General features: G+C 40.9%; 2 long non-coding RNA genes across 2 annotated transcripts in view; both read left to right on the top strand.

Moving 5' to 3' along the window:
* The first annotated feature begins 5,006 nt into the window (after positions 1–5,006).
* LOC306802818 lies at positions 5,007–8,769 on the top strand. Its single transcript, XR_013774481.1, has 3 exons — positions 5,007–5,136; positions 7,447–7,557; positions 8,707–8,769. It is a non-coding gene; the product is annotated as an uncharacterized lncRNA (long non-coding RNA).
* Positions 8,770–16,332: 7,563 nt separating this feature from the next.
* Positions 16,333–24,334, top strand: part of LOC306802727 — a 44,993-nt gene continuing 36,991 nt past the window's right edge. The window contains exons 1-3 of the long non-coding RNA XR_013774443.1: positions 16,333–16,448; positions 17,418–17,482; positions 17,905–18,030. This is a non-coding gene — a long non-coding RNA (uncharacterized lncRNA). The remainder of the gene's footprint in view (positions 16,449–17,417; positions 17,483–17,904; positions 18,031–24,334) is intronic.

Genomic DNA, 24,334 nt, shown 5'->3' with positions numbered 1-24,334 from the left:
TTCATACCCTGTGGACAACCCTGTTGTAAGTTGCAAATCATTGCTAAAACAGAGTTTGTATTATTTCTTTGTAATCTGAGAGCCTCTTTAGTTTGCCTGTGTTTTTTAAGTAGAAACTTTGGCTACCGAGTTTTATTTCTCATCCAAGATGTACTTAATCAGGACAGACCAGATTTCAGTTGATTTCTTAATTTTTTTCCTCTGGAAGTAGGAAATGGCATGCAGATCTTTAAGCTGTGTCCACTTCTTTAAATCATCAGCTCCAAAAATATAAATACAGGTAGTGTATTTATATTAGTGAAACTCAACGTGGTGTGTATGGAGTGTAGCCATGTAATAGTGGAATAGAAAGTTCAGTGTGGATCTAATTTTCATTCCAGACCCAAATATTTAATCATCTTGGAAGAAAAGCAGCCCACTCAATTTAGTCCATTTGTGTGCTTCACTGAATGGATGTCTGTGAGGTACTTGATCCCCACTCTGGATGTTGAAGGGCTCTGCCTCCCTCCACAAAGCTGCATCAGTCCAATTCCAAGTCCTTCATTATCAGTGCTTTTTGCAGTCTGAAAGAGCAGGGAATTACCTTTGAGAAGTCAATAGTCATGACTCCAGCTCACATTATTCACAGTCATGGAGAGCCTTCTGCTAGTGCTCACAAGATGATTTTTAAATCTTTCATTAATGCTCTGAAATCTAGGCCTGCTCAGCCCTCATCAAAGCCAGTGGAAGATGTTTTATTGACTTGAGGAAAGCTGGCTGAAATCAATGGTCTGAAGGTCTGTCTGCCCTCACTCTTCCTTTCCTTTCTTCCTTCCATTTTTGTTTCTGTGGTGGCTTTCCTATCTGTATCTCCAGGTGACACAGGGAGATAGGCACTCAACTCAGACACAAATGACAAGCCAAAATAAACTAAACAATTCCCATCCTCTTATCTATCATTTTCAAGCTTGTGAGATGTTTTAGAGGGCACTTTGGTGACTTTGAGCCAGCTGGTGCCCTTGTAGCACTCTGACTTGGCCATGTTTTCAGTCCTGTTTCCAAGGGCTTTCTGGTTTGTTTTTTTCCCTTGGTTGTCCTAAAAGCTGTTTGTTGCCTTGACAAATATTTGTTTCCAATTCCGTGTATGTAAACATCTAACATAAAATTGTCTCAGGATTCAGTATGCAGATGACTGCTGCACTACTGTTTACCAGAGTTCAAAACCTGGGCAAACAGCAATTTGTTTGGGCTGAATAAGTAACACCTTATTTTGGAGGGCCCAAATAGCCATGTAATTATTTTGAATTAAGAAATTACCATATCATTTCAGGCTCATTACATGGGTATTTATTCTCAGCAGATTATGTGCAGGCTGTTATAATAGTAACTAGTGTAACTTTTGTTTGGAAAGGGAAAACAGGGTAGTAATGAGAGAAAGAAAGGGCCTGTGGTGAACCTGCAGTCCTTGGAATGGGAATGCCATCCCTGAAGTGTGAAGCTCCATTTTCAAGTGGAAAAGACCTGTTGTTCTTGCATAGCATTTTAGTGAAGATGCAACAAGCAATAATGAACTATTTCTTTTTATTTATATATTTCACACAAAGAAACCCAGGAGCTTTGGGAGCTCTAACTCAGCTGTTGACTCACTGTCAAAGTACTGCAGTAGTATAAATAAAAATCAGCCAAACTGGGTAACAATGCCCATGACCTGTGTATTCCTAGTAGACACTAAATAGGTGGTTGTAATTCCGTGAGGAACAGTCTTGACATCACATTGAATGTCCATGCCTTTGGCACTCTCTAATAGAGCAGCCACCTGACTTGTTAATACAAATTCCCTTCATTTTCTCAGAGTCCATCGTGTCTGTGCCACACTGCACTGCAGTGATCTGCTCATCCAGGAGAGCCTGACCATGGACAATGGGATCAATGAGCTCTGAAGAGCCTGATCAGAGGACACAGGGAGCCTTCAGGTCTCCCTTACCTTCCAGTCCCCCACATCCCCAGTCCTGCTGCCTCAGACAACACTAAGATCATTCTCAGTTTCCCTTCTTGATTATAAATGCTTATTTAAGCTCTCTAATCTTCTTAGCACCAGCACACAAAAACCTCAGAAATATTTGTTGTGAGGTGGAAATTCACCTCGATGTGAAATAATTGCTTCTAAAGTGTTAGTCATTCATGGCGTGGCTCTAATTGTATTATACTTAGGGGATCCTAACACAGCAGACTTCCAGATTTACCCTGGAGCACCTTTTTTGCAGTATGGGGTTAGAAAGCTGTAATTTGAATAAATGAAATGAGTAAATGAAGACAGACTCTGCCTCTCCCCAGTATGTCTCATTAAAAAAAAAAGAAAGGGTAGAAAACTGTGTTGTTTAAGTAATTAGCAAGATGCTGACATAGTGCAGGAAGTGTCCAATGGATATTTTGTATTTCAGCTGAAAACAAATTCATAAAGATTTCTGTTTAGATAAGGTAAGTTCATTTTCAGAAGGGAGAAGTTCCAATTTTTACAAGATCAAAGGTAAAAGAGACAGTGAGAGAAGAAATGTTCATGAAAGCCTGGTAACAGCCTCGTTGTCTATTTGAGAAAGGGAAAGCCATAACATTGAGAAAGCCCTTAGGTCTATTCTACTGCTATCAAACCCTGGGTCCTAGACTGGAGGAGATAATGACTGCTGCTCAGCACAAGGGAAACCAAAAGGAGGGTTGAGGAATGGCAGTATTTTGCTGGGATACACAACAAGAAGAAATCACTAAATTCTACCTTGACCCCTTCCCTGTTTTTCCCTCCATTTCCATGAAGTCACTCTGCCCAAGCTGCTTTCCTCAACTTCAGTTTGCTCCCTGTCAGTCAGGGTTTTGCTAGAAATCACAATCGCTTTTATTCCAATTCAGTGCATCTCCTGCTTTGGTCTCATCCCTTTAAAAAACTGGCTTAATTTCAGTTAATTAATTCAGGTCAGTGCATTCCTTCCACAGATGGCTGGAAATAGGCTCTTGTCCAAAGGCTTGGATGATTTGCATGTCCAGTGAGGTTAGGCTGATGTTAGAGAGCTGAACATTCACCAACTCATCTAAATATGAGCTGATGAGGAAAACACAGCTACACATCTCAGAGTGGTTTTTAGAGAAGTCAGTGACAGATCACCCCATACATGTGGATGTTACCCTTCTTGTTGGAAAATTTATCTGTAAAATAAAATCTGCCTGTGTCTTTACCCCACCCTCAAACTACCCCTGGTATTTGCTTTCTGTTTGAAATCCCTGTTTTTCACTTCTGGGAAAGAAAAGCATTCTTTCAGTGTCCTTTTCTCACCCCTGATATTTTACAGTCCTCTTAGAGAAGGTAGGGGGAGGATGTGCACTTTCACAGTGACCCTTCACAATATATATCAATAGATGGCAGTAGCTGAATCTCCTTGGAAAGAACATCCCTGGAAAAATGTCATAATTGGCTTTTTCCGTAAGACAAAAATGAATGCACTCTTTATGGGTTAAAAAGAGTGCAAGTTATTTCATAAATTGGGGTTAAAGGACAATTTTCCTTTTTCATTCTCAAAAGTATTGATATCCAAAGTTGCTTAGAACAGCACCAAGTTTGCTTCAAGCCATACATTGAAAGACTCCATGGGTTCAAAACCGGGATCAGAAGCAAGGATCGGTTCAAGTCTATGAATGTTTCATTGGAACCTGGTTGGAGACTTGCTACTGATGACCTGGCCATGATATTCACCTACAAACAGACTATCAAAGCCTGCACTATAATTTAGAGTCAGCAAGTACTGCATCCCAGCTTGACCTGGGGATTTCCCCAAATGTTTTCCTAATGCCAGTGCAAACATTTTACTGCAGTCTTGTAAATACGACCTAATCTAATTTGTTCATAGTATCCTGTATTTGATCACGTCTATTTTAATATCTCTAGCTTATATGGAAATAAAATTTCAGAATACTCTGAAATCATCATTGTTTTAATGGAGTAGGTCCAAAAAGCTGGTCTATGAAGGCAGTAACTCAAGAACTTAGCTATTTCCTATAGAAAGCATAAAACCAAAGAAATTTGTAATTGGAAATTTTCTCAAGAGATCATTTTATCCACTCCCTTTCAGTGTGGCAGAATCAAGAACATGCACATCTGGTCCCTACATGCTGACCAAAAGCAATAATGTTGTCTGGCCCGTGGAAAAGATAATTGTCTAACAACAGTGAAGGTTTTCCATGACCCAAAGCCCCAGTTTCCTTCAGTGGCAATTTTTTTCTTCCTTTCATGGCTCCTTCTTATTTTCCTGTTGTTATTGTATTGCTGGAGAAGTTCTGACAAAATCAAAATCTGTTTGCGCATATGCATTGTACATTTTAAGTGAAAACTCATTTTGAAACATCACATAGATTTTTAGATTACTTAGATTTTTCTCATCAGAAGCAAAATGTCACTGAAATTAGCATAAACCAGTAAATGAAAGCATATGGCTGCTGATGTATCAAAACTTCTTGAAGGGGAAAACATAGCCCTCTGGCAGAACATTTCTGAGTACTTTATCATCTGAATTCCTGGGTGTGTGGAAATATTTTCTGCTTATTTGCAAGCACCATTTTTAAAATCTTGATTATTCAAATTCTTTTGTTTGCAATTCAAAGTTTTCCTGCTTCTCCCTTTCTGCAAATGTTTGCGTGATGTTCCAGTGAAAAACATTCAGAAATGATATATTTTTGTGACAATCTGTGAGCAGTCAGGGGAAATGCTCTGCCTGGTAATTGGTAAACCAGTATTTTCACTTCTCTAGTTGAGTTCAGAGGATGGCAAAATGCTCAGTATTAGCGAAGTCCTGTGAGCCTTGAATTAGCAGAAGGGTGCTGCAGCCCAAGAGAGCCCATTTTTCCATCAGATTTCAAGTGCACTTTCCCTGGATAGAAATTAATTTAAATTATTTTTGTGGGCTCTTATGAAGTGGATTACTTGTGGCTGTACTCTTTTTCAATGATCAGTCAACAATGTGTTGGTGTTATTAATTCAGGCTTTGGAAGTATGAAGCATCACCAGACCCCTGGGTTTCAGCCTGCCCACACTCAGAACTACAGGAACTCCAGCTTCCCAAAATTCCATTTAATGCAAGTCTAGAAAAGGCACAGCCAACAGGCAGAGGCAAGAAGGTAAGGAAGTGATCTCTGCTGATCAGTCTGGTTGGTGTTAGCCAACAGAATCATGGAATTGCAGGAGACTCTGTCTGGGCTTACTGGTGAGAGCTTTAAGAGGCAACACAGGTAGCACTTCCCTGGAGGAAGGAGATTCAAGAGCCTGTGTTCTTGTGACCCCAGTCTCCAGGAAAGCCAGAATGCACCTATCTATACAATGATTCTGCACTCCTTTTTCTGGTCCCTCTGTCTTTCACAAGCTAAAGCTACCAAAATAGATGGCTTCATGCCTCTGCATTCAATTAGAGATGTGGTTTTAGTCCAAAAGTGAATTTTGCTTGTATAGCTACAAGATTATACGGTGCACTCAGTTTGCCTGAGATACATTTTTAATGAGGAAAAAGCACCTTAAGTAAATGGGTGAAGAGTGTTATCCATCATTTTTCCCAAATCATGATCCATGATTTCCCTCAAACATCTGTCACCCACAAAGCTGACATTCATTTTCCTAAATCAAATGCTGGACACATATAAAGAACACCAGCATTGCTCAAAGAAAATTAAGCATCCACTGGGCAAATGATATGACTATTTCCAGCAGCACAAAGTCTTACATTTCTCCAGCTGTTTCCAGAGGTGTTTCTTAGTGTCCCCTCCTCTGCTGACAAGGTGGCACAGGCCACAGTTTGTATTCCCAGATCAAAAAGAGAGGTTTGAAGTGGGCACATGTGATTTTCTCAGTTCTTTGATATGATCTTTCCTTAAATCACATTCAACCTGTTCCAAAGTCCAAGGGCAGAAATGAAAGGATTTAGCTTAATAAAATTCACCTTTATCTGCTTAAGGTATCTCACTAGAGCAGAGCCCAAGTCTGTAAGCTGCTCCCAGAACTCCATTCCCATTTTTCAGAGCAATGTAGAGTCGCTCTATGGAAGTTTGTGCTCAAAGATCTGCTGTGAAGAATTAAGCAGGATTTTTCTTTCCACAAGCTTTTTATATAAGTAAGAAAATCTATCCTTACTTAATATAAAGAGAGAAAAGCTCCAAGCTGCTAGAGGAGAAGGTGGATTTCCAAGGATTAAAAAAAACCAAACACATTTCATAATGGCTGAGCTTTAAAGAAAATTGTCTGATCCTTTTTTCCAAGATAACTGTTTTTTCCAGTAACGAGGTTTTAGAAACCTTTTCCTAGAGTAAAAAATTCTCATCCATTGTTGGGATCTTTCTCAAAAATGCATATTATACTATCCTGGTCTAAATTTATTTGTTATTGCCAGTAAAAACAGAATTTCCTTTTTATCAGAGGGATAGTGTTAATTGTACGGACTTAGACCCTGGGATATAATGTTACATGCAGGGGCCCAGAAATAAAAAACTACCCTTTCATTCTCAAAGTCTTGTTATTTCACATCATCAAGATAAGAAAGATTGCTTCTTTAAATGTAAATGCACTTGTATGCAATTCAGTGAGATGATGGGGGTGCTGGTGCAGACATATCAACAATAATGTTGTACCTTTTATAAACACTGAGTTTGAGCTGTAAAAGATTCCAACCAGAATAAATGGCAATCTGTTTCTGTATTTTATTTGGTCACTTCACCCCTAGAAAATTAAACAGAGAAAGCAAAGCGGGTAAACTTATAATACCATGAGTTCTTTTTACTTCCTATAATTTATTTCCCATCCTGCTGTTCCTTTAGCTCCAGAGCTACAGATGGTGGTTGCACTGTGGAGCTCCTGAAGGCACTGTGTAGGTTTAAGCACCAGACCATCAGAATCCCAGCTGCTACCTAACAATCAAGTCTTGATTTTACTTTGGCTGATTTTTTCCTCTTCCTAATTATTTTTTCTTCCACTAGAGTGGAGTCAAGTTTAAAAAAATATCAAAAAGAGTATAAAAATGTAGAAGAAATATAGATCTTATTACCAGCATTTTATTCTTCTCCTTAACCTCCCAGTCTGCAAAAGATTCACAGCCCCTATTTGGTGAGGATTATTGGGATGATGAATAAATGCTGTAAAGTTTATTGCACAGTCTTGAAGTGTTCTATCAAACTCATTTGGATTTGCAAACTTTCACTGTACTTTGGCAGCAGTGCTTGATATTTTCCTCAGATACCTCTCCACAGCAGCATTATTTAAGTATTTCCTTACACTCACTCAGGAGTGATCATTAGGACAAAAATTTTAACAGGGTCTATTGAGTTTGACCTGATCCACTTGGTGCATTATTTGGTTCCAACCAAAGGATGAAAAATAACTGTTCTTGTACTCGCATTTCTGTTAAACCACCTGAATACTGAGTTTATCTCCATCTTCCTTCTCAGGATGAAATTGTCCCCAGGAACTGTCCCTGCTCCCCGTGGGTACTTCTGCACCAGCAAACTCCAGAGGGCCCCTGAGTCCAGAGATCTCAAGTGCAATCAGCTCTTTGTAAGGTGAGATCTGCTTTGCTCTCACTTCCCAGAAGTCTTTGGAAAGGAGACAGCAAATTCAAGTCTGCTTCAAGCAGATCCTGGTGTGGGGAGAGGATCCTGGAACATGCAGTGGGGGCTCTGCCAATTAAATGTTGATGTCTGCCTTATCTTCTCTGGAATAAATTAGACCATTGGCTCAGAGATGACTTCCAGCAGTGCTTTAATCTGCAGGACAGGTGATGGAAATATGGACTATTTACTAATGTTTTATCCAGCTCAGTTTTTCCCTGTCCCCACACTGACCCGCTGTCATGTTTAGTAGCATCAACATGCTTGTTTTGCCTTCTGAAAATGCACTTCCTTTATAACTACAAATTGCCAGAGGTCCTGTTTCAGTAGTGAGAGAGTTTTGCTGTAGTGCAAGTTGTGTGCTGGAGTTCCCAGAGGCTGTGGAAGCAATTCTAATATTGTTTCAATTCAAATAAATATGATAAAGACATACAGAAACCTGTTAGCCAAGAACCTTGAAAACACATTCCTGTAGGTGCTTTCTGGTAGAGCCATGACACTGCAGAAAAAATGTAAAAAATCCAACCAAATGATAATTTTTCATTGTGATTAGTTCAAATATCAGAAGAAATCTGTGGCTTTTCAGCCCTTAATTTAACCATTAGATGCTTCTTTGTTTCCCCTTCCTCCGTATGTTTTGCTTTTATCAGGGATGGCAAGCCTGGAATGCTTCAGATTTGTGCAGTGTCTCAGAAATGGCTGTGACCTGGCACTCTGAGGCTGATGGCAAGCCCATGGTTTGCTGGGAATGAGCTTAGTGCTCTTGCTGGGACTGGGAATTACAAACTGGAACTAAAGTGATAGAGCATTGCCAGGTTTAATCCTGGCAGCTTCAGGGAGCCTCCTGCAGAGTGCTTGCTCTTAGTGCTTTTGGGGGACTTCAAAGAGCGTGGGGAGAACTCTGCTTTCACACCCCTTGTGCATTTTATCAGGCAGGGAAAGGGTCTGTCCTCTGTTTCAGCTTTTAAAATCTGATATGTAAGAGGAAGTACATTTCTTTTTTCAGATTGCAAGAGTAAATAATGTATATTGCACCTAACTACTGTTTATGCAGTTTCATGAATATTTGTTGGGGCTCAAGTTCTCTCGCTTTCATTTCAGGCATGGACACTTCTGAATCTTCCTCTCACATGGAACCTTCCCAGACTTCTATTTGTTTTGTGGTCAGTCTTCTTTTTTTTTTTGCCTTATCTGTTACAAACTCATGTAAAGCCCAGGCTAATTTAGAGTGTAACATAATCAAGGATTTTGCTTATTCATAACAATTTCTTAAGCTGTGCAAAGATAGTGCTATTTTAAAAGTTTTTAGATTGTATCCGTTATCTTCTAAAAGAGCAGAAAATGCAAATGGCTCATACAATCAGCTCTATCTGCTTAGACTTGCTAAATCATAGGGAGTCATGGTACAAAACAATGCTGCAACACACTAAATTTAAGGAACAGTGGTGCAAGACGACAATGGAATTGTAAAGCAAGTGCTTAGTACATCAAAAATTAATACCTAGAGGGTCCATTTTTGTATGGTGATGATTATAAGTATCACTCTATGTGTGAACATAATCCCCTCAGAACAGCAGTTTACTAAATGTGCTGGAGCAGTATGAATACACACTCACATATGAGGGTGAGAAATACAGAGGGGTATTTGCAATACTCACTTCAAATAGAAGTTTCACGACCTCTATTTTAGAATCGATTTGTTATATTATGTCCCCATTTTATTTTAAGTAACAAATCAGTTATGAACATTTATTTTTAGCAGTGAATCACACTTCTGAGTGCACTTAACCAGAGCTCGTGTACAGTGTGTCCAGTCATCTGTGTGCAGCTCTTTGGATAGATGAGAAATGTACAACTTAATAATTTGTAACTATAGCTATATACCAAGAGGGCTGCTTGATCTTAAAGATGAAGAAATCCCACTGACTTTATTTGTTTATTATTTCCAGCTTAACAGTCTCATGCAAAATGCAAGAGTTTATTTTAACGGCAATCATAAAAATGAATTACTTGTTTCTAGAGATAGTCTTTGCTAATTTGTGATGCAGTAAATTATTTTTTAGTCTATTTTGTGTCTTTAGCCACAGCTCCTCATATGCATCTCCATACAGACCCAGGCAAACAGCTGTTAGAACTGGAAAAGCAGCAGCAGAGTTGCTGGTGTTGTACAGTGGAGCTTGAGTAATTAGGCCAGCACTTACCATGGTTAAAGTGCATCTTACTGAAAGTGCAAGGGGAGTGTGGAGAGGGTCACTAACTGTGTGTGTGTTCAGCTGTGAATTTCATCCCTCGCTTTTGCCCTCTCTGGTGTGGAATTTCTCCTGCCTGTGTAACTCGGGAGATAATGTAAATGCAGCTAAGGACATTAATGAGACCAACCCCTTTAAGTTTTAAAGTTTGACTTTTTCCCCCCAGCCTCCTGTTAATGATGTGACAGTTTGTTGCTACAGGAGAGAGAGAGAACTGCATCTGTGGTAGCTAAAGGTCAGATGCCCTGGGCTGCTCTGCTCATCTCACCCAGGGTGAAAAGAAAGGGCTCATGGTTTCTCAGTGTTAAGGGTGGCCTCACAAAAGATATGTATTTGAAATAACAATGGTTTGAAGTAGCGTGTTACTAACCTCCAGTTCTGAATTAAAAAAACCCCAAAACTCTCAAGCCCTTGAATATTTAATGATGACTGAACAAACAAACTTGGAATGACCTGAGGAAGATGGAAAGTCACAGAAGTTAATGCTCCCAAAACGCAGCAGAGCTCAGTAGTCCTAAAAAGCAGTTAAAGAGCTTTTACCATCTGTTAAGTAATTACCTATCATCATTAGTTATTAGAAGTAGGAAATGATGTCAAGGGCACAAACATGATAGAAAAAGAACAGCCAGCTTCTTGTGGTTTTCTTGAATGAGGTCATAAAAGCATGGTTATTAATACTGAAATAGAAATGACAAACATTTGCAGACGATGTTGTAGCTGCTCTGCTTCAAAAATAAAAGCATTACACTTTTCCTAACAGTAAATATTTAGCTCCAGTCTTGCACTTGTTACCAGTATGAAATGAAATTTACTATAATATTCATCTCCAAAAAACAACATAAGATCAAGAAGATTTAAGGTTCCTAAATTCAATGCATTACAGCTCAGCTAAAACCAATTATGGAAAACCCAATTTGAGGATCATAACTTGGAACAGATTAAAACCAAGTAACCAAAAACCCCCAAAGCTATGTGTGCTTTTAAGCTGGATGATTTTACATGCAATCATGCACACATTTTTACTTATGTATCAGTATGGGCTTCCATGGCCCTAATTCCAATTTCTTTTTTCCCACTTGTTAGTCAAAATAGGTTCCCTAAAATGCATTTCTTTCAAGGTATTAGCTGCATATCTTTAAACATTCTGCAAGAGTTTGAGTCCATGGGTCTGAGGTTGCACAGGGATCCTTGATACTTTGCTATTTTTTAGTCTTTTTTTCTTCAGTAAGTTGATCCATCTCACTCAAGTTCAAGATCCATCTCACTGCAAGTTTATAATACACATTAGAGTTACACAACCGACCTGTCCTGTGTGCTTTGAGACTGCAGCGTGAGACACTTCTGATACCCAAACCGTGCCCAAGCAAGTGGCCTCAAAGTGGCACAGGCAGAATAGAAATACAAGAAACTGCAGGAACCATCTAGAAATCAAAGAGGAAGTCATGTCCAAGCTGTCCAGGCTAATTCTCATTTGTGTCTGCAATAGCAAAATAACAGTGTGAGAATGGAGAAAGCTTGTAAAAAAAAAAAAAAAAAGAGGACTCAGGAAACTGCTGTGGCAGATGATCAAGAAAATGTCCAATAAATACCAAAAGAGGGAATTAGGATGGCAAGACCAGGGCCACTGGGGTAAGAGAACACAGGTTAAGCTGAATAATGGGGAATGAAGGGAACAAAAGGAATAAAAGCTGGTGCTGCTCCAGGCTCCTTTTGAGCACCTCTGTGCCTGATCATGCAATTGTTCCCACTGTAATCCTATCTGACTTGCTTTTCCATGCAGGAGGGAGAGGGTGTGCATTCCCTGGCCTCAGGTCACCCCAGCACTGCCCATGGTGGGAGCACTTGGGACTGGCCTCCACCATGTGCCCTTGGGCCCTCTGCGAGGGGCTGGGGCTCTGTGGCTGCAGGTGTCAGAGGACTGCACTGTCTGCACGTGTATGTAAGTCCTCCTTTCTGTCTGGGGTTCTTGGCAAAACCTAGTGAACAATATTGAAGCATTTTGTTTTATTAGAGTCACTTTTCCCCATGTAATTTTTTTTTTTTTAAATATGAAAAGTGTGCTCTATGTAAAATGTGCCACATATTTAAAACAAAACCAATTTTATTTTGGTTTTGCCTTCTGCAAGTCTAAACATTTAGGTAAAGAACAGGAGCTCTGGGCTTGTGTTGCCAAAATTTTACACATAAGGTACTTTATCCCATTATTTTTTCCATCTGTTTTGTCTCTTAGAGATTATTGCAACAGCTTAAGAGTTTGATTTATTTCCACTAAGGCATAGGATGAGAATGTGTGGAGAGACGGAGCTGCTTAAAACCCCAGTCTTAACTGCTGAAATATTCTGTTTATGAAAATACTTTCTGAATTTATGTCCAAAATCCTCTGCCTGATTTGCTGAATGAGGAGGAAGAGAGAGCAGGGGAATTTTCTCTGTCAGGTTTCCACAAGTACAGCTGCTTTGAATATTTAAATATGGCATTTGCAGTCAGTGCATATTGTGATATGCTTTTTTTGGGGAACAACAATCTGTGAGAGATTATGAGTGCCTTTTTATTAGAGTAAAAAGAAAATATCAAACAAGCACTGAATTATATTTTAATGTAAGTTGATGTTATTTTCCATTTTAATCAGAAACTGTTTGTGTAAGCCTCTCCCTTTTGTTGTTCAGAGCCCAGCAGCAGTTTGGGTAGGTGTGTGAAGGGCATATCAGCATGTTGTCTGGCTGATGTGGTGGCAAAGGAGCCCACAACAAAGACGGCATTTGCCAAAGTGAGCATCTTTTAATCAGTGTTCTGACACCGAACTAAAAGGTGGGCTGCACAGTCCTTGAGTCCCCAAGGCCTCTTATTGAAGCAGCTTCATTCTGCAGAATTGCTGTGCCTACGTGGACAGCTTCATCTGCTCTCAGCCTCACCCTGCACCTGGAACATGCCTCCAATCCATAAATAACAGTGTCCTGCTGGCACAGAGCCTCAGTCCTGGGAGCTGATTTATGGACCTGCAGGAAGAGCAGGCCAGCCCTCGAGGCCAGAGACTCACCCTCCGTATTTCAGTATCCAGGAGGGTGTAAGAGAGCTGAGGCTGAAATGCTGACCTTCTCACTGACTCTAATATACCATATATCAGTGCAATTGTTGGGTTACTACCAGGAAATCAGCTACTAGGACACAGTTTACTGTGAAATAAGCAGAAATGTAGCATGCCTAGAATGGAAAGGGAGCTCAGGAACCATGTGTCACCAATTCTGTAGAAGTAAAGTCCCTTTGATGTGAAAAAATGTGCAAAGATAATTAGGTTTGAGGTTTGGTTTGTTTGGGGTTTTATTCTAGAAAAATCGAGTCAGGCTACCTGAGCAATTGTTGAGGAGAGCATTGTAACCAAGGCATCTTGATGGTATTTGAAGATAAGAAAATGACAATAGGGTCAGCAAATCTGTGTATCAGTACCAGCACCAAACCCCTTGATACACTCTCAATAAGTTAGAAATATAAGTCTTCAGAATGCTGAAAGCAGTGACAAAGAAGGTGTGACAGTTAAAAAGCAAATATAAAAAATAAAGCAAAATAAATCTTTGAACAAGCTGAACTCTAAATATTTTAAACTCGCAAAAAGTGTAAGAAGTGAAGCAGATATAATTGTTGGTGCTAATATCTAAAAGCTATGAAATGCCTGCATGTGTCCAGGCACCATTTTTTTCCCTAAGATGTCAGATTTCACATTAACAGAAGATTGTCACCCCCAGACTGGTATTTTTGGAACTGCTCAGTGTCTAATCAGTTAGTGACAGCAGTTAACAATTGCAAGCCTGATGCCTGAACACCAAATGTGAGTGCTCCTGCTGTGGGCTGGGGCAGGATGGTGGTGGGTGATGATGGCACTTTGGGTGTCCAGCAGCTGCCCACTTCACCTACTCCAGTAAGGTTTTAACCACACTTTGAACTGTTTCCTTCTATCCCTACTAGCAGGGATTTGGATAGGTCAGTGGGAATGCAGGAGCCCAAACTGTAAGTGCTACCCTGGTTCTTAACCCAGAGGCACAACAGCCATTTAACTCTATAAATCTGTAAATATTGCTACAAACCTGCTTTTGTAACATTGCTTTACATTTTTGTGTTCTCTGGAAAAGGTTTTTCTTTTATTTGCAAAAGTAGGAAGAAAGCATTGGGTTAAGATGATGATGTAGCCAACAGTGGGGATTTGTGGAGGAAGGAGGGAGAGCAGCGGCGCTCTGTGACAGCAGAAATAAAAGCACAAGCAGGGAGCCACATGGCAGTCCTGATCCACCAGAAAAAACTTGGAATCAGCAGCTGCTTCCTGCAGACTCCAGGGCTGCCACCCACGGAGGGAGAGAGCCCAGAGCCACAGCAGGCTCAGCTTTGGAGGGTGAGCTGGGGGAGTCCTGCTGGGTGTCTGAGGGAAGGAGAGGCAGGCAAGCAGGGTGTGAAGTTTCAGAGTTTTCTATTGCTAGTGCTTTCTGATGCTTTTCTGTGGAGTCAGTGGTTGCTGCAGCCCCAGCAGGATCAGGCAGGAGGTACAGATATCCCTGAGGGCATCCAGGGGCAAGGAGGACATGGCAGAGGTATAAAGAGCGACCATGGGAGGAGCTTTGAGGCTGGATTGTCCCAGGACATGCAATTCCATCCTGAGCCTGGTGCTGCAGAGCTTCACTGGTGGCCTTGGTGCTGAGGCCTCAAGGTCCTTTGGGTGCCAATAGCTTCAAAGCTGTCAGAAGTGGGCAGGGCAGGTTCAATTGGCATCTCCAGCTCCCATCCCAAATAAACGTGCATGCACACTCCCAGCCACTGTTGGCAGGGCTGGTGGAGACACCCAGTGTGCAGTGTTTGCCATGATTGCAGTGGCTGCTCTGGTAGCTGTGTGTTTCCCTGCCTGTTAATCCCTGCTCTCCTCAGTGGTGATTTAAATACCTTTCTGTGACATTTGGAGACTAATGGAGCGTGCTGGCCCAGAAGGAGCTCGGAAAGGTTGTCGGATATAATCTGCATTAATCAGAGCCCATTCATGCTGGCATGTGATCCCTTGCCTGCACAGCCATGGCTTCTGTGGCAAAAGATAGAGATAAGTAGCAAAAGGTGCTCAAGGAGCAGCCCCCCTGTGCGTCTCTGACAGGCAGGAGAGGGGTTCATCCTGGCAGTGTGGTTCCCTGGGATCTGTTCCAGCGGGTGATGCGCAGTGACAGTGGCAGCTGCTCCTTTCCATGGCTCTGCAGAGGGAGCAGTACCTGTGTGCTCCTTCCCAGGTGCATCATTTCCAGCTCCAGGGCTGATCCAGCCTCTGGTGACACACAACTGAGTGGCACCACACACATACTTAACACCTGATTAACTCATGTTTTCAAGAGCCTTTCCTGTGGAAAGGGAAAGGCTAAGGCTGCAAGTGTCATGATCTCCCTGAAAGCAGCACAAACAAAAAGCACCCCCTCCCCCTTTCATGGGTCAAGAGCCTTTCCTGGAGTACAGAGCTAAGCCCTCTCCTTGTACCTTTTCTTGGCATAATCTGAAGAGAATGAGGGAGGCTTTTTTCCTGCCTCACTGAGTGTGTTGCTTTAGTACCTGTGTGTAGCTTAGCTAAGGCAAAGAGAGCACCTTCCATCCACAACAGCACTCGAATTGTTGGGCTACTCAAGGAAAAAGTATTTCTCAATCACTCCTTTTGAATCTGCTGCATTTGACACAGAAGTGCTAAACATGAGTGAGAGAGAATAAAGAGCTTTGATTTCTCAAGGCTGGTGATGAATGGTGGTGGTGATGGAAATTTTGGGCTAATTGTATCTCTTTTTTTTCCCCTTCACTTTTTTCCTCTTTCTTTCTTTCATCCCATAATTGAACAAGCTGCTAGAGGAACCTTGGGATTAAATATTGAACAGAATGGTTCCCAAGTGAGTGTCACAGCTGATGCACCAGAGAGTTGTGCTAGTTCTTTTTGCACTTGTGGTGTTTAGAGAATGCTCTTGATAAGCTTTGCCTCTCATGCCTGTAACCACAGAGCTCTCAGCAACAGGAGGAAGGATGGAGAGGCTCTGAGCCTGTACCCCAAGCTGGTAACCCTTTCTGGATTGTTCAGGTGCATTTGGAGGAGAGAGGGAAGCTGTTTAGTTCCCTCTGCAGAAGAGGCTCCCGGGGAACAGGCAGCCTTGCCCACAGAGTTCACTACTTAAAGCTGATGTTCTATCAACAAAAACTAAGAAAGGAAAAGAAAGATAATAAATAATCTAAAGAGACAGCCATGCTGTGCTGGAAAAAGCCTTTAGAAGTAATTACATAAGAAGTGTGAGCTTCTATGTAGAGTTAGGGTCCCTGAATGGATTAATTAAAAAGGAAGATGCATTTTCTGTCAGAAATCTATCCCAAGTAAAACCAAAATGTAATCAGATTCGGCTTTTAGATGGAAACTGACTGTGCACCAATAAACATTTTTCCTTTTTTAACTTGGCAGCATAACCAAAAGAATGCAGGTAACAGCACCAGTTGCCCTCGCTGCCATCAGCACTGAAGTACTTTGTTGAAACAAAATGTTAAGAAGCTGAGACTGGACATGTGAAGACTTAAAAGTTACTGAATTTTGTCCCCAACTTGATGGTGAGTAACCATTCCCTCATTCCCTGCAGAATGTGAAGTGTCTGAGCAGGGGAAGGAGCAGGACAGCTGGAGAGCTTCAGTCACAGCCTGTGTTGCTTCAGCTATTGCCAGGGGAAGGCTGTGGCTCATCAGAGTAGTTTGTATGTAAATCAAGTGAGGTTATTTGTGCTTCAGTGTTACTTAGAAGTCAAACAGCCCTTCTAGAAGGAAATTTTAGTCAAATCAACACATGCATTTTGCCTTCCTCCCAATGGAGAAGCAATTAGAAAAGCAAGGAGAGTATTCCCAAAGAGCATTGCTTAACAAACAGGTTTAAAGGGTTTGCTTGCTATTTTTTTTTTTTTTTAATCCAATAATAATACTGACTTGATGTCTCTCTTGTGTTTGTATTTCACTCCCTCATGGTTTAAACATAGATAATCATGTATGAATCTTCTGTTTTGTACCAGTTCATTAGAGTGTTGCTAATAACATTTTTTTCTTGTTGCAGAGTAGAAAAAGATAATGCAGAAGATAATGCTTGTATCTTATATATTCTCAGGAGCTCAGTAAGAGATGAAAAAGCTCCAGAAATACAAATCTAAAATTGTAAGAATTGCTTAGCAAGACCTTTCCTAGCTAATATTCTGGATGTTGATAGGCAATCCAATCTGATTACACTTTCAAAGTGGGGGCTGGCAGTTATCCAGTCAGAAATGTTGGATTTTGTTAGTCAGACCGTGTTCTGTATAGATACAGCAATGTCTGAGTGAAATTCCGTGGCTCATGTTATACAGGAAGGCAGGAGAGCAGGTCTTAGGGGTTCACTAAGCTCTTGAGATGCATTTTTGGGGATCTGTCAGAGTGGGAGTCAGGCTCCCAGAGAATAATAAGCACACAAATATTTGTCTTTTTTATTATTTTTTTTCATAATGTGCAATTTAGCATAATGTGAAAGATTTGTTGCAGTCCATGAATCTTATTCTCCAGGGCAGCTGTGGTTGTCTGTCTTCAGTTTTCTCTTCTGTGGACTTTGGAGCTCTCTGGTGTAAGAGGTGAGCACATTTAGCTAACAGCAGTTTTTATGAAGATTACTTTTATCCATGATTGATATTCCAGTGAAGTGCCACCTATGAGAAGAACAGAAAGGGAGAGAGTAAAGGGAGCTTGCACTATACACAAAAAGATACTCCATAGATCTAAGGAAAGTATAAAAATATTGTCTGCCTTGCTCTTAGAGGTGGTTTGAAAAACTACTCTATAAGTCAAGAGTCCCACCTGGAATTTCAGTTGAGATTTTCAGAGGAATTCTTATTTAATGTCTTCATATGACGTGTAATTATCATGTGAGAATAAATGAATTTGTCGTCGCATTAGCTGCCACGGACACTCCACTGTCCATCCCTTCAGCATCACCTTTTCTCTCCAGTTCCCCCCAAAAATGCTGTTGCCTAATGCCCTCATTTCTTATCACTAGGTTGGAGAAGCTCAGTGCCCAGTTCTGCAGTATTGCATTGGAGATGCCTCCTTTTGACTTTTGTGCCTTGTTTATTTGGGAGCCTATCACCAGAGATGATTTAACTTGGTAAGTCTGTCTCTAGCTGTCACTGTTACTAATGTGCTCAAACTTGGATAATTTAATTTCTGTCCTTTTGTGAAAACAGGTTTGTTTTTCAGACCTTTTCCCCCTTGAGACCACAATGATGTAAATGCTAACTGAGCTCTGTGCATTTATGCATACATGTGTCCTAGAGCCTAGAAGCACAATTTCCCATAAACATTTCCAAGCTGGGAACAAAAGCAGATTTTCACATTAAAAGCACCTTTTTATGTTTGCAAGAAAGCTCTGTGAGAGCTGGCTGTGCTCAGGCATGTGCACTTCATTAGGTAATTCTGCTCTCAACTGTGTGTTCACAAACCATTCCCATTTAACCTTGGAGAAGGATGTGCATGTGTGAAGTCAATGAGCTCTTACTGCCCTGGGAGACATCCTTTTGGAAACTATTAACAACTACAATGATAATATTTTTAAAGCTGCTTCCTGAGGTTAACAGCTAAAGGCCATTTGAGATCCCTGCTCCATTTTCCAGTATATCATACTTAAAGGAGTGGTGTGGTGTCCAGCCCCCATGGAGAGATGTGTGCCAGCCACAACAACCAGAGCTATTAAGGTTTTCAGGGGGCTGAAAGGCACCACAGGTACTCAGTGTAGGTAAGTCTGTACTCAGCACAGAGATGAACCAGCAGCAAAGACTTTGTTCCTCCTCTCTTCCACAGGGGTGATTCTCTGAGCTTCCCTCCCAGCCTGGTGTTTCATGGAAGTGGGCTGGGCTAAGAAATTATAGCAAATAGTAGTCAGCTTCTAGAGCAAGGAGAAATACACACAGGTGGGATGTGTGTGCAGAGCATTGGTTTGGCTGGTGGCCAAACTGGAAGCTGTTTTTGCTGCATGGTGGCCAGGCAGTACCACAGCCACTGCTTTTACCTTTATGTTCTGGTGGCATTGGAGACCCATTTACAGTGCCAAGGGTTTGCTTTGGTCTGTTTAAAAGATGGCTGACGACTCAAGAGCACCCAATTCCAGTGACCTTTTAAAACTGTCGGTATCTTTAGCCTGCTGAAAATATGTTCATGCTTTCAAAATTCAGAGCTATTGTCTTCACACAGAACAAAAAGCACAAAAGCGTAAAAAATCCAAGCCCATATTCCTCATTTTATCCTGTGGGAGTTATTCTTGATCATGCAAAACCCCACACATTATTCCAATGGGTGCTTATATCTGACACTCTCTTTTGTAATATGGCTGCTGTTACAAATCTCCTCTTTTTAATAATGACCTGCTTTTATTCAGAAATAGTTGGGCTGCAGCAGCCCAGTCTATTTTAGATAACAAAGACTGTGCTTTTTAAAGCTGAACTGTTTGAATACTTTTTAAGCCCTTCTTTTTAAAAGAGAAATCTGATATTCTCAAACACTTTAGGTTGTACATTTGCTATAACAAACCGTATGCTGCTGATGCACTGGGGTTTCTGACTTTTTTAAATAAAATGTTTTCCAAATAAATGGCAAAATTCCCCATGGACACAAGGGTATCAGCAGTAGTGCTAAACATCTGGTTTGTCTCTGTAGACTGCACCATGTGGAACCCAGAATATCTGGTTCAGTGCTGTGCCTGTCTCCCAGTTATATTCAAAACATCAGCTTTTCTTGGAGAACATGTGGCAAAAGCTCCCTTCATTGCTTTAAGCCAATTCCCATGAGGATATTACTGCTTCAGATCAATGTGAAATTATTCAGATTAGAGAAAAGCAAAGTTGTCAACATTTGTGTACAGAACAAAATACTGCATTGCAATTTTAAGTGTGGGACAAGGAAAATTCCAACAGCATGGAATACATTGTAATTCTAATTTTCCCCCAACATTTTCAGCTTTAATGGAATATTTGCTGCTCCGGAAGACTAATTTTTTTTTTAGGAAAATCATTAATGATACTGAATTCAGTCAACAGTTCTGTCTTACCTAAGCAGAAAAATGCTTGTCATGTAAGTACAAAACACAGCCAATACAAACAAGATCTTGATTTCTGTCCCCATTTCAACAGCTGCATGGTAAAGAAATGTGAGAGAACACTTTTTAATGATAAGAGTTATTTAGGGGGAATAATCGAGCCCAACAAGTACATTTTGACTGATGTTTGCAAGCTTTATAGAAAACGTGTTCTGCTGTAAATTATAAACTAAAGAGCATTTTCTGCAGCAACAGGATCTTTCAAAATCTTCTGAAAGAGATTTCCTGTATTACAAATTCTCTGCAATTGCATTGTCTTTTGATTCAATTGCCCAGATTAATGTGATCCATTCCTCTTATGTGCATCACTTTTACTGCATTATATGTATGTCATGAACCAGGTTTGTGGTTGAAAAGGGAATTGTACTGCCACAGGATGAGAGTGAAAAAGCATAATTAAGAGACAAGTCATGAACATCCTTTATTATGGTCTAACAGCCGTGCTAATAGTCTCCCTTCACATTTATGTGTAAAAGGCACTTTAAGAGGCAGTGTCTTACAAAATAAATTTAATTTTGACATTAGGATGCTGTTATAACATACACAACCTGTAGATGACATAAAATGGTTGCCTGCCATATACCTCAACTAAGAGACACAAACACAGCCTTAACTAGTGGGAAGCATCAAAAAGCAGGACTTTTAGTGCTGGGCTGACTTTTTTTTTTTTTCCAGAGGAACATTACTTTTCCATTTAAGAGCTATTCACCTTTATTTGCAGTAGGGATATTATTAATATATAAATGGTGACAAGAGGTTTTCACTCAGATTATACATGCACAGAAATCCATACACAAAGCTGGAACATCTGTCTCCTGGAGATGTGGCCCAGGAAAGGGAGAGAACCTGTGCAGTTATGAACCTCACACCTGCACTGCAGAAAGGCACCTTCTACCTGTCCTTCCACCCATCTGTTCCTCATCCAAGGAATCCTGTTTTTGCTGTTTTCAGTGTCTGTGGAAACAGAAAAACTAAAGAAAGATGTATGACTTCTGTGTGAAATTTCTTTCCAGGAACAAACTGCAAATTCTAGTGGTTATTAATGCTAGTATCTCAAGTCTAATCAGGGAAAATTAAGAGCAAATATTTACTTTGCGTCCTACAATCTATGTTTGGGCTAGAAAACAAGAAATCTTTTTCTGGTTTTGGTACTGATTTTCATTTTTTTGATTTTGTTCTTTGTTTAAAGAAAAAAGTGGAAAAAGGAAATCCATCTCAGAGAAAAGCTCTCTTGTCACCTGGAATATAGAGAGTCAAAGGTGAAGTGCAGGGTGAAAAATGTGCAGAGAGAGGGCTCCTCTGGCTGAGATGGGAGGCTCTGTAGGGTGTCAGTGTGGGAGGCTCTGTAGGGTGTCTGTGGTGTGGACTGTTGCTTTTTTGGGTCTGTAGCTGGGAGTTCCTCTTGTGGGTAGGGCTTTACCCCAGTGCTTCTGATGTTCGGTGTCAAATTGGCCAGACTATTCCATCTCCTACATTAACCTGGGAATCCTCTTTGCTTAAATCATGCCTTATGCAAGGTGATTGTAACAGTGGGAGAAACTCAGTACACAGTTCTGAAGTTATCCATTTCCCCAACCAAAATAGTATTGAACAATGGGGTTCAGTGCTTTCATTTAAGCAGCAATTTTGCATTACAGATGGGAAACAAAATGGTGAAAGTAGAATTTCCTGTAGGATTCTGCTGAACTTTGAACTTGAATGAGAGGAGAAATTGTGATAATGTTATTCTTGCCAAAAGTTATCTTGCTCCATGCTGTAAGATGTTATTTAATGCCAGCAAAAGCTTCATGTTCTGGTCCAGCACTGATTGACATGCTCTGCCTGAAAGTCAGATGGATAAAACCTGTGTATGTAAAACCTCCCATGAAATAGTGAACATTGTAATCAATAATGTATTCTCTGATGTTGTTTATATATTTAGATATATTTTAGATATATTTTAACTAGCATTGACCTTTAGCTTTTATTTTGCTAATTTTTTATACTTCTATGTTTCATACACCACTCCTATTGACTGAGCAAGATCAGCCATGCAGATATTCTGCAAGCTTCCCTTCCAACAATGTTTATTTTTATTTAGGAGTTTTTAGTTGGTAACCAATCAGTCTGCAGTTCTGATGAGCTGCGTCAAAGGCTCCCCATGCCAGATCCTGTCTTTGTGACATTTTTGGAACTCCAGAAATAATAGCGAGGAGTTAAAAATGCAGTCCAACAAGACATTGGAACAGGCAGCTACCTAGAGAGGCTGCAGGAAGTAATAACATTTATTAAATTTGAGAAAAACTAGCAGCTGACTATACTTTCTTTAATGCAAGTAATTATGTGTATTATTTTGATAGAACAGCTTTGACAAGCCACTCAGATGGTTTAAACAGCATCATTATACGCAAATCTGACTCTGTTACTGTTAAGGGGCTCAGTTGATTTATTAGTGCAGTATTGCCTTACACTTGGTTTATTCTTTGGACATGTTTCCAGAGGGTTTAGTTTCACAGTCTCCTGGGCATCACATTTTGTTGACTAGCCATCATCTAAACTTGGCCAAGAGCAATCAGATGAGCTTTCCGCCCAAGCTCTATAAGCTACATCTGTTCTCAGTAATTGACAATGCAGAAATCCTCCCCCAAAACTCCTCCTTGGGGCACGCTGTATCCTCACTTGCCCTGCACATCCATCACTTAGTTGGCTCTGCACATCAGTCACCTGCCTTGTATGCACTGTTCCAGCAAAACTTCCAATGCTGGGGAGAGGAGATGTGGCTAGGGAGAAAGAGGTGGCATCACGAACAGCGGGAAAGGAAGGCTGAATATCAGGGAGCATTTGGCAGGACTCAGAGGGTGCCTCTCTGGTAGTACAGGCCCACAGCAGTTCCCTTGTTTTTCCCATGAAAGTCAAGGCATGTGGATCTCAGCAGGTCCCATTTTCTGTACAATGTTTACCATTGTAGAGTTCCCACCTCTGAAGAGGGCATTAGATGAAACTGCAATAATTCAGTCACATTTTCTGTTTTGTACCACCACGAGAACTAACCTAAGGAGAAGGAGGTGGGTTACAGGAGAGCAGAAAAGGCTGTGGCTCTGTGTGAGCACTGCCCAGCAACAATGAAAACATCCCCAAACTATCAACACTGTTCCCAGCACAAATCCAGAACACCCAGTAGCCCCATACGGTCTGCTGGGAAGACAATGAACTGCCCCAACGCAAAGCAGCACACTGAGGTGTTTGCATTGTCTCCTTCTGCTTTTATCGATGGATTTTTATGTCAGAGTGTGATGGCTGAAAAGCAACCTGCTGTGGTGGCTACGTAAATTTGGGAAACTCTTGAAATCTGACGGTGTGACCCTTGTATTATTGTGTGTCCAAATGGATTTAGTGTATCATAACGCTCCTAGAAAAACAAAAGGACAAAGAAGATGGGATTGCTGAGGGAGACATTAGATTTCATTTCACACTGGTAATAGTTTAGAGATGTGTGCTGAGCAAAATGGGATTCAATTCTGTGGCACTTTTCTTTTTTATTGCTGCTAAGTGATTTCAATATCCAGTCTAAAGTGATATTGAGAGTGTTCGATGGAACGGGGATGAAATCAGGGAGCGCTGGAGGCTCAGAGGAGGCCACAAATCTGCGGCTGACTGGAGGGAGCCTTTCAGAGCCATCCCAGCTGACCTCAGCGGGTGTTATTTAACCTGGAGGCTGCTGCTAAGTACCTGCAGTGTAAGGTACTGTCGGGTGTTAGAGGCAGCGACGTGCCCAGATTGCATTTCACACGTCTATTGATGTTACGTGCTTATGGCTTTGGCCCTGAACTTCCCGCTCTCAGGAACATTTATGGCTAAAAGTTTATTGCCCAGCTGTTGCTGCCTGATAGACGTATCATAACTGGGAAATGGTTTAAGCCCTGTAACCTTTCAATTTATGGCTCTTGGAAGCAGATGGGGATTGCTGCACAAACAAGGAGGAATGCCTGCAGTCTACAAGGCAATGGTCATAAATATTGTGCTGGGGGCAGGGGCACTTCTCGTGAGTGTATATCCTGCTTCTGATGAACTCACAGATACAGAAGGAGAATGTTGTTTGTTCTACATATTTTACATTGTTATGGGAAGGGTAATTTCTCAATTTTTCTTGGGTTTTAAGTCTACTGTTCATAATTTGCTTTGTATAACAGTGTACAGTGTAGGATCCTAAATCCCATGATGACAGAAGGAGCCTGAGGGGCACAGGTGGAACTGTTGAGAATCTCTGTTTTGGCTTCTGCAGGTGTTGGGCAAAGAACTGAGGAAGTGTGAAATGAGGGCAATACAGAAAAATGCATCAGACAAAGGCAGTGGCTCAGTA

The sequence above is a fragment of the Erithacus rubecula genome, assembly GCF_903797595.1.
Source record: "Erithacus rubecula genome assembly, chromosome: 5".
Classification (NCBI taxonomy): domain Eukaryota; kingdom Metazoa; phylum Chordata; class Aves; order Passeriformes; family Muscicapidae; genus Erithacus; species Erithacus rubecula.
The sequence above is the reverse complement of the archived record's forward strand: the minus strand, read 5'-3'. Positions and strand labels throughout refer to the sequence as shown.